Source organism: Gracilinanus agilis, chromosome 4 (genome assembly GCF_016433145.1).
Source record: "Gracilinanus agilis isolate LMUSP501 chromosome 4, AgileGrace, whole genome shotgun sequence".
NCBI classification, from domain to species: Eukaryota; Metazoa; Chordata; class Mammalia; order Didelphimorphia; family Didelphidae; genus Gracilinanus; species Gracilinanus agilis.
This window is the reverse complement of record NC_058133.1, coordinates 231,840,195-231,848,092: the sequence shown is the minus strand read 5'-3', so window position 1 is coordinate 231,848,092 and position 7,898 is coordinate 231,840,195.

Genomic DNA, 7,898 nt, shown 5'->3' with positions numbered 1-7,898 from the left:
ATTTACTCGGATTTTTCTTGGTGTCCCCTACTATTCCTCCGCTCTTTCCCACCCCCCCATGTCTTCTTAGACCATTTAGTATCCTGTCCTCTCCCTATGAATTATTCTTCTGGTTGCTATAGTAGTGAATATTATAATAGTGTATAGAGTTCACTACAGAGAATTATACATAGCATTTCTCCACCTAGTAATACAGATAATTAGATCTTATTTATGCTCTTAAAGAGTCAAGCTTAAAAGACTATGAGTTTTCTTTCTTTTTCCTCTGTTTCTTATTTACCTTTTCATCTTTCTCTTGATATTTGTGGTTGAGTGTCAAACTTTCCATTTAGTCCCGGTCTCTTTTGTGCAAAAACTTGGAATTCTTCAATTTTGTTGAATGCCCATACTTTCCCCTGAAAGTATATGGTTAGTTTCGCTGGGTAGTTGATTCGTGGCTGAAGGCCCAGCTCTCTTGCCTTTCTGAATATTGTATTCCAAGCCTTGCGGTCTTTTAGTGTTGAGGTTGCCAGATCCTGTGTGATCCTTATTGGTGCTCCTTTATATTTGAATTGTCTCTTTCTGGCTTCTTGTAAGATTTTTTCTTTAACTTGAAAGCTCTTCAATTTCGCTATTATATTTCTGGGTGTTGACTTTTCTGGGTCCAGTGTAGAGGGTGTTCTATGGATCCTTTCAATGTCTATAATGCCCTCTTGTTGTAGAACTTCAGGGCAATTTTGCTGAATAATTTCTTTAAGTATGGAGTCCAAGTTTCTATTAATTTCTGCCTTTTCTGGAAGACCAATGATTCTCAAGTTGTCTCTTCTAGACCGTTTTTCTTGGTCTGTCACTCTCTCATTGAGATATTTCATGTTTCCTTCTATTTTATCAGTTTTTTGACTTTGTTTTATTTGTTCTTGTTGTCTTGAGAGATCATTGGTTTCTAAATGTTTGATTCTAGCCTTTAAGGACTGGTTTTTGGCTTTAATGTTTTGGTTTTCGGCTATAATTTTTTGGTTTTCCTTTTCAATCTGGTCATTTTTGGTCTTCAGTTGTCTTGTCTCACTTTCCAATTGCGAAATTCTGCCTTTTAAACTGTTATTTTCTTGCCAGATTTCTTCCATCTTCCTCAGCATTTCATTTTTAAACTCTTCCATAGCTTGTGACCAGCTTTCATTTTTTTGGGGAGGTTTGGGTTTTTGTTTTCCCTCCTCTGTTGTCTGGATTTTCTCTGTGTAGAAGTTGTCCAGTGTTCCAGAATTTCTCTTGATAGTCTTTTTCTTCTGGACTTCCTTATTGCTGGCCATTTTTAGCCCCGCCCCTTTTCAGCTTTGTCTTTGCACTCAGGGTCTGCCTGGGCCTTGCAAGCTCCGGGCTCAGGTCTCCTTGTCCTCGGGGTCAGGCCTCCTGGTAGACCCTGGTCTGCCCCTCTGCCCGAGGTTCCTTCAGCAGTCTTTGGGGCTGCTTCCAGAGCCAGGCTCCGGTCTGCACGGGGTCCTCACTGGAGGTCCAAGCCTGGGCTGGAGATCGTTATCCAAGCCTAGGGCACTGCCTTTGCCTGCACAGATGCTCTTAGGGCCCTGCCTTCACCCCTGCAGAAGGTAGTGAAAGTCTGTGGGCTGGAGATCTTTATTCGCACCTGAGGCGATGCCTTCAGCGCTTGGGAAAGGCTGTGTTTAAGAGGCCTTTGTCCAGGCCTGAGGCGGTGCCTTCACCCACGTGGACACTCGGGGAAGGTCCATGCGCACCCCCAGCCACCTGGGGTCCCTCCTCTTGCAGCACACAGGTACAAGCCCTGGGGCTGCCAGTGATTATCTGGTTGCCCCAGTCCTGTTTACCTGCTTGTGCGTTGGTGTTGTGAGAGGTATGCGCTGTGGGGGTGGGGGAGGGGCTTCTTCCTCTCGCGTTTTAGTGAGAGCTGTTTCACCCCTTTATAGCGTGGAAATGCCTCGATTCTGCGTACCTTCAATGCTGCGCCCTGTTGTGGGGTTCCTTCGTTCCTCTGGACTCGTTTTTATTTCCCCTTGAGGAGTCCTGTATGGTTCGGTCAGGAGAGATGGAGCAGGTGCTCCTTACACTGCCGCCATCTTACCCAGAAGTCCTCCCAAGTTACTTCTTTTCATTCTATTTTCTGTTTCATTCTTGTTTTTACTGTGAAGTGCCTTACATTTTCTGCTTTTCAGTATTTTAACAAAAAATATATTTCTTCTTGTCTTATGGCTTCTATTTGGTCCATTCTAATTTTCAGAGAGATTGTTGCTTGGGCAAGATTTTGTAACTTTTGTACCAAAAATCATTAATTCCCTTTCCAATCCATCATCCTACAGTTCTCATTTGTTTTCTAATTTTTCCCCTCTCATTTTGTTTATAAAAAAATTTTTATTTCTTGCTTCATTTCTTCTAAAAATTCTAGTTGAATTAATTCCCAAGTTGTGGGATTCTTTTTTTCTGTTTGTTATTCTTCCAGCCTACTTTCTGACTTTAATTTTGATGTTAAAGTTGACTTCTATGCATCTCTCAAGGCTGATACTGTTACTATTTTCTTGGGTATTATTCCAAGAGCTCTGCAATAATTCAGGCTGTGGGTTGTAGGACGGAAAGAGAGAGAGAAATGATCAGGAAAGGTACTCAAGGAAAGAATTTGCAAGAGGAAAGCTAGCTGCATGCCAAGAACCAAATGATTCTGGCTTCTGGAACTCAGAGATTGTATATGAAGGGAAAACCAACTCCCCAGAGGGGACAGACTCCTGTCTCGATAAAAACTTGAGGTTTTGGCTTCCTGTCCCCTGGAGCTGAAAAGAGTTAAGATACCTTACCTCTGTTCCTGCTTGAAGAAAACCTACTTTGAAGCAAACTCAGTGTTCCTGTCTGCTGAGAAGTCCTGTCTGAAGAGAAGATTAACTTCAAGAAAATCTGTGACCATCAAGCCTGAATTAATCACATACAGTGTTGGTGAAGGCCTGAGCCCAACTCAACCATCATAAGTTCATTCCTGACTATATTTGGAGACCTGTTTCATCCTAACCAACCAGGGAGGATTAAGTAGTGTCAGGAGTAGCTAGTAAAGTTTGGGGAATCTAGTAAGTGAAGCCAGGGCTTTGGGAGCGTCAAGAAACAGAAGGAACTCCCATGAGGGAGATGTAGAAGTGAGGAGGCTAGTGAGACTCCCTTAGAACTAGGGAACCCCTATTCCTTAATCCTCTCTCCATACTTCTTTGTTGTTCCAAAATAAATCCGTTTCCTGTTTTTACCAACTTGTCTTGGAGACTTGAAGCATACTGGTCCCAGGGAAGGAGGCTCTCAGCCTTACTTCACTGAAGGTTGCGAGGAATCAAACAAACCTCAGTATCTCAACATCATCAACAACAACATCATTATTAGGTTCAATTATTTCAGGATCTACAAGCTTTCTATGCTCCCAAAGTGGTTGATGCAGGGCAAAATCTAATTGCTGCCCTCTTGCTCTATAAGTTCCTTACCTGAGTTTGGGTATGAAATTAGAGATCCCATTTAGAATATCAGTAGACTACTGCTGGATTCAATTACTACCAGCTAGCTAGAACACTCAGGTGGTTTAGATTTTGTGTTTCTCTTCAGTTTGGGATTCCCACCCTATTTAGTCCTCTGCAGGCTTCAGATTGGATTAGAGTCTGGAAATGAGATTTTGATTCCCTTTTGGGGTTTAAGGCATGCAGCTGCTGTTTGCTTTTGAACTTGCTCTTCTCAGTGCACAGCCTAGCACCTAGGACTGACCACTCCTTATCCTGACATAAGTCCCCACCTTAGTCTGCTCTGCAATTGTGATTGAGACCTGAGTAATGAACTACAAATCTGCTAGATGACAACTTTCCTAATTTTGGATGCATTCGTTTTGTTTGGGCAAAAACTTTTTAATTACACATTGTATTTTCTGTTCTCTTTTCTACCTCTTGTTCAGTCATAAACTCTTGCCTTTTCCATAGATCTGAGAGGCAAATTTTTCCATACTCCCCTAATTTGCTTATGATATCACCCTTTATGTCTAAATCATTTACTCATTTAGACCTTATTTTGGTTTAAAGCATGACATATATCTAGTTTCTAATTGCTTTCCAGTTTTTCTAGCAATTTTGGTCAGATGATAAGTTCTTGCCCCCAAAGCTTGGAACTTTTGATTTATCAAACATTATTACTACTATGTATAGCATACCCAATCTGTTACACTGATGTTTCACCATATTTCTTAGCCTTTATCAGATTATTATGAAGATTACCACTTTGCAATATATAGTTTGAGATCTGGTACTGCTAGGCATATTTCTTTTTCTTTTTTTAAATCCTTACCTTCCATCTTGAAGTCAATATTGTATATTGGCTCCGAGGCAGTAGAGTGGTAAGGGCTAGGCAATTGGGGTTAAGTGACTTGCCCAGGGTCACACAGCTAGGAAGTGTCTGAGGCTAGATTCAAACCTAGGACCTCCTGACTCTAGGCCTGACTTTCAATCCACTGAGCCTCCCAGCTGCCTCCAGGCTATATTTCTTAATATTTTTTCATGAATTCTTTTGATATTTGTTACTTTTTCTTCTTCCAAATACATTTTGTTAATTTTTTTCCTAGCTCTATAAAAATTTTTTGGCAGTTTTATTGGCACTGAATAAATAAATTAGTTTAGGTAAAATTTTCATGTTTATTATGTTGGAGCAGACTATTCATAAGCAATTAATATTTCTCTAATTGTTTAGATATGTTTTTTTTGTGTGAAAAGTGTTTTGTAATTGTGTTTGGATCAGTCCCTGGGTTTGACTTAGCATGTAGATTCCCAAGTATTTTATATTGTCTTCAGTTATTTTAAATGGAATTTTTCTTTCTATCTCTTGCTGCTGGACTTTGTTGGTAATATATAGAAATGTAGATGATTAAGCAAGCTTATTTTATATTTGCAACTTTGCTAAACTTGTACATTGTTTCAACTAGTTTTTTAGTTGATTCTCTAGGTTCTGTAAGTATACCATCATACCCTCTGCAAAGAGTGATGGCTTTATTTCCTCATTGTCTATTTTATTTCTTTAAATTTTTTTCTTATCTAATTGCTATAGCTAGCATTTCTAATACAATATTGAATAACAGTGATGATAATGGGCATCCTTTCTTCATCTCTGATCTTACTGGGAAAGCTTCTAGCTTATCCTTATTACAGATATGCTTGCTTTTGGTTTTAGATAGATATGGCTTATCATTTTGAGAAAGACTCCATTTAACCTTATATTTTCTAGTATGTTTTTTTTTTAAAGGGATGGTAATGGTATTTTGCCAAAAGTTGTTTCTGCATCTATTGAGATAACCATATGATTTTACTGTTTTTGTTATTGATGTGGTCAATTATGTTTTGATAGTTTTTCTAATATTGAAACATTCCTAATTTCCCATTATAGATCCTACCTGGTCTTATTGTATGATCTTTGTAATATAGTGCAGCAATTTAATTGCTAGTATTTCATTTAATATTTTTTGCTTTGATATTCATTAAGAAAATTAATTCATAGTTTTCTTTCTTTGTTTTTGCTCTCCCTGGTTGATAAAACCATATTTGTGTCATACAAAAAGTTGGGTAGAATTTCTTCTTTACCTATTTTTCAAGAAGTTTATATATTAATGAGATTAATTGTTACTTAAATGTGTGGTATAATTTACTTTTAAATCCATCTGGTGATGGGGATTTTTTTCTTAGGGACTTCATTTATGCTTGTTGAATTTTTCTTCTAAGATAGTATTATTTAAGTATTCTATTTCCTGTTCTCTTAATCTCAGCAATTTACATTTTTATAAATATTTACCCATTTCACTTAGATTGACAGTTTAACTGACATGCAGTTGAGCAAAATAACTTCTAATAATTCCTTTAGTTTCACATTTTAAAAAATCTCATCTTCATCAGTGGTACATTCAACCTTTTCATTTTTGATACTGCTCATTTGGTTTTCTTTTTTTTTTTTAGTCAAATTAACCAATAGTTTATTTATTTTATTATTTTTTCTCCCATAAACCAGCTCCTTGTCTTATTTTTTAGTTTGATGGTTTTCATACTTTCAATTTTCTTAATCTTTTCTTTGATATTCAATATTTCTATTTTGCTGTTTAATCAGATTTTTTATTTGTCTTTTTAGTTTGTTTTTTTTTTTGGTTGTATGTCCAATTCATTGTCTTGTTCTTTCTCTCTTTTATTGACGTGTATATTTAGGTATGCAAATTTTACCCTTTGTTTTGGCTGCATTTTACATTTGTTGCCTCATTGGTGCTATTATATTAATGAAATTATTTATTATTTTTATGATTTGTTCTTTTACCCACTCATTCTTTAGGATTGGATCATTTAATTTACAAAATGCTTCCATGGTCCTTTACTAATGTAATTTTTAGTGCATTATGGCCTGGAAAGGATGTATTTATTATTCTGCTTCCCTGTATTTATTGTGAAGTTTTATAAATTAAAACATGGTCAACATATTCCTTTCTATTCCCATTCAATTTTCTCCAGGGTTCTGTCAAATCTAGTCTTTCCAAAATTCTATTAATCAATGATTAACTTAACTTCTTTATTCAATGGGATAGCATGATTCTCCACTAAAGGCTTGGGATATGATATTTAGGAAGGCAAGAGAAGTGAGTCTACAACCAAGAATCACCTATCCATCATAACTGTCTATGTACTTTAAGGGGAAATAATGGGCATTCAACAAAATAGAAGATTTCCAAGCATTCCTAAATGAAAATGTTGATGTTCAAATACAAAATTCAAGGTAAACAAGAAAGAGGGAAAAAATGACTTTGGTAAGGTCAAATTGATTATATTGTTTTCATTATCATAGTAGGTAGAAGAATTATTCATAGGCAGAGGTTGTGGTATTAAGTTGTTCAAGATGATATGTAAAAAAATGGGGAAGGGACAAAAATGGAAGATTGTACTAAAAGAAATTTGAAGGAAGAAGAAAAATAGGATAAATTATACCACATAAAGAAGCATATGGTGGGGAGGGAAAATATTATTATTATAAGAGGAGGAAGAGAGTGGTAATAGTTAATACTTATACCTTACTCTCAGTGGAATCAATTCTGAGAGGGAAGAACAGCCAGATCTACTGGGGTATAGAACTCTATCTTACCCTACAGGGAAGTTGAGAAGGAATAATGAAGTGGGAGAGTGGGTGGGGAGTATTAAAAGGGAGAGAAAAGTTGGGGAGGAGTGATTAATAGAATTTAAAGAGAAATAATAGGGAAATAAGAAGGGAAGGGGTGGGAAGGAAAGTAAAATAAGGGAAGGGGAAAGGGGGACTGATTAAATGCAAAACACTGATGTAGAAGGAAATAGTGAAAGAAGAAAGGGCAAAACTAAAAGGAAATCAAAATGATGGAGAATACACAAGTGGTAATCATAACTCTGAATGTGAATGGGATGAACTCACCCATAAAATAGAAGCAGACAGCAGAGAGGATTAAAAAATGAAATCCTACCAGATATTGTCTACAAGAAACACACATGAGGCAGGTAGACACACACAGGATAAAGGTAAGAGGCTGGAGCAGAATATATTGGGAATCAACTGAGAAAAAGAAGGCAGGAGTTGCAATCATGTTGTCTGACAAAGTCAAAGTAAAAATAGATCCAATTAAAAGCTATAAGGGAGGTAATTACATTCTGATAAAAGGCAGTATAGACATTGAAAGAAATATCAGTACTCAACATGTATGCATCCAGATTTTAAAAGGAGAAATTATTGGAGTTTAGGGAGGAAATAGAAAGTAAAATTATACTAGTGAGAGACCTCAACCTTCTTCTATCAGATCTAGATAGATCAAACCAAAAAATAAGAAAGAAGTAAGAGATGTGACTGGAATCTTAGAAAAATTAGAGTTAATAGATATCTGGAGAAAAGTGAATAGG